The sequence below is a fragment of the Amblyomma maculatum genome, chromosome 7, assembly GCF_055883805.1.
Source record: "Amblyomma maculatum isolate TAMU_Amacu chromosome 7, ASM5588380v1, whole genome shotgun sequence".
NCBI classification, from domain to species: Eukaryota; Metazoa; Arthropoda; class Arachnida; order Ixodida; family Ixodidae; genus Amblyomma; species Amblyomma maculatum.
This window is the reverse complement of record NC_139350.1, coordinates 112745420-112748473: the sequence shown is the minus strand read 5'-3', so window position 1 is coordinate 112748473 and position 3054 is coordinate 112745420.

Here is a 3054-nt window from a genome sequence, read left to right as displayed (position 1 = left end):
GGAATCACTTGAGTGAAATCCTTGAAGCCTTTGTTATGAAATATTTGTAAAATTGTAGAGGTTCAGCTCTCTTTGAACCAAATCAAGAGCATTAGCCATCGGCCGGTGCCGCATTTGTAGCTGCCGCTTCAATCTTGGCTCGATTCCGCACTTGGTAAGCTTCTTGGCAATGGGCTAGTCTGGCTTCTCGTTCGATGTCTTGGCAACCTGTCCGGCATGGCCACACTGCCTCCTTTTGTCATGCCGCCTGGTGAATTCACCCAACACTATTGTCATGGTGTCGACCGCACTTACCCAGAAATGTTTTGAAGCAACAAACAGAATATGGGAGCACAAAACGCAGGCAACAGAACATGTTGGCGCCGCTGCAAATGGATGAACAACGAAATAGCTATTAAAAATGACAGCAGTGCCTACTCCGCCGGCAGAAATCTTGAGCAAAAATTTCTCATCAACTGGACCTAATTGGCTATACAAGGCCATGCGACATTTTCCCATGAAAATAGCAGTGACTGAAATTTTTCATACTTTCACAATCATCTTTTAGCAAATAATATTCTCTTTTTTCGCACTGCATGCGCCACAGTGTCAACAAATAAATTGCAATGCTGTTTGTACAGCCAGCGACTGCAGGTAGGGGAATGTCTGGGGGATATTTTTGAGGTAGTCGTCTAAGCCAGATTTCACTCAAGTTTCCAAAGCAAAATATTATGCATGTAATTTCTTCCTAACAAAGATTACCAAAGTACTGCCTGCTGAGAACTTATTCTTGGCAAATAGTATCAACAGAGTGTATGGAGCAGAGCATGCATTCAGGCGGCCCGAAATCCTCGGCCGGGCTAACAAATTGCCGTTTTTATGAGTCTGGGCCTGGCTCGGGTTTGACTTCGCAGGCCTGGGCTTGCAGCTTGCAGTGGCGGAACCAGGCCAGGCTGGGTAAAGCTGTGCATGGCTTCTTTTGGAGATAATGGAATTCCAGCACTAAAATCATTCAAGTGGCTTATGAATAAGCCACTGCTAGTACATATGTTGACAGCGAATGAGAGAACGGTCATTTGTAAACAGAGTTTAATCAGTGCCACTCGGTGTTTTGTCCAAGTAATTTAGGACGAACATACCGGGCTGCATTCAATGACACAAGTGAAAAAAGAAGGAAAAGCTCTAAACCCGGTAGCGAACTTTACTACAATGCAGCTGTTATGAAGTGCTGTAACCTGTCATGCATGACAGGGCCCGTTTGCATGAGCACGTGCCTACTAAAGTACTCAACACCACCAGCTTAGGATTTCTCAGCAATCAGTAAGCAAGAGGGTAGCTTCTAACCTTTGTGTTACCGCTAACGGCTGGACATTTGAAGCCTCATAACAGCCCCTGGACATGGACCTTCAGTTGACTGCTCGGCAGGCAGCTGTCTGTTCATAAAAATTCTACTGCCTACCTTGGCCTTCCCCTCCCCAAAGAATGTCTCTACGCTACAATAAATGCCGTAGAATAAGAGCTCATCGCTTTGGGAACCTTCACATATCCAATAACATATACATGCACAATAAACAGACACTACCACGTTTCGTCTCCACAGAGATGTGGCAATGTGGCTGTGATTTCTTCAATAAATATGTAAATTTGTTTTTTTCTGCCCTTGTCCACTCATGTTCCTGGGGCAAAGTTACCAGACGCAGTCTTTTTGTAGGTGATTAAGCAAACAACTTGCACCAAAAGCCAATTGCTCATAAGGAGTCCGTAAAAATGCCCGTAATCCATACCTTTTAAATGTACTTTGTGCTAGATAGCTTTACATAAAATGTCCTATCAAAATATTCTACACCAAGCCTTTGCTTTTGTCGGTGCTTTCACTGTGCCCTTCTCTACCAAGAATATTTTGCAAAGTTTGTCTCGTCTGGATCTATTGTTATGTGCTAGTTAAGCAATACACTTTAAGGCGTCTGCACAGACTTACTTTGCAGGTTTGGCACGGGCTCTGTCGTGGAAGCGCAGGCCGGGTCCGGGGCATGTAATCATTGCCGATGGGCTTAGAACCATGGGCCCGGGATGGTCTTCAAACGTGGGCCAGGGAAGGGGCTGGAAACTTCAACCCATGCAGGGCTCTAGTAAGAAGTGTAAGAAACTAAAGCTACAGGAAAAAAATCACACACACATAAGGGGAGTTCAGTAGCGAGTTCATTACCTCGGAGCACCGCTACGTGGTCTCCGTGATACTATGGAGTTATCTAAACAGTATTTACGTTATCATTTCTGCTGTCTCAACAAAGCTTATCCTTTTGTCGTACCCGACGCAGACTAGGTAAAATTTCATCAAGGATATGCAGACTATCATCTATATAGCTGCCGCTTTTGGCTGTAAAAGGCTCAGTGCTAGTTTCGAGCTTTTGGTGCTCAATCTGTATCACTAGTTTCAAGCTCGTGATGCTCAAGCGATATCATAGGTAACCCAGGCAGCCCAAGAGCCCGGGCCAATATTGCCATCGCTGCATCGTATGGCTGGTATTGGTTGTGCCATTCTATAACACGTCCAACACTGGCCCTGAGGATTCCATTGGCAACCAATATTGGTCGTACCTATTTATAATGATAACAACAATGGCCCGTCATATCCGATGCTCTCACAATATCGGCGGTACCATTATACGAGGATGGCAATGATGGGCCTGGATATCCGGCGTATCACCGGTGTTGACGTTGCCATTTGATACGGATGGCTATAACGGACAGCATTAGCCGTGAGTCCACTGATGTTGGCCAATATTTGACATATACTGGACAATAATGTGAGCTCTGTTACAATGGCCTGCCAATGTCAAATATACACTGGCATACCTTACATATCAACAGTATTGGCATTGCCATATCATAAGGATGGCTATATCGAACAGCGTTAGCCATTACTCCACTGACAATGGCCAATATATGGCATATGCTGGACAATACTGTCAGTTCTGTTACCATGTCCCGCTAGATGCATTGGCATATATTTAGTCAACATTCTCTTCTCTATTTCGCCTACTGGTCAATATTAGATGCAAATTAGCATGTGGC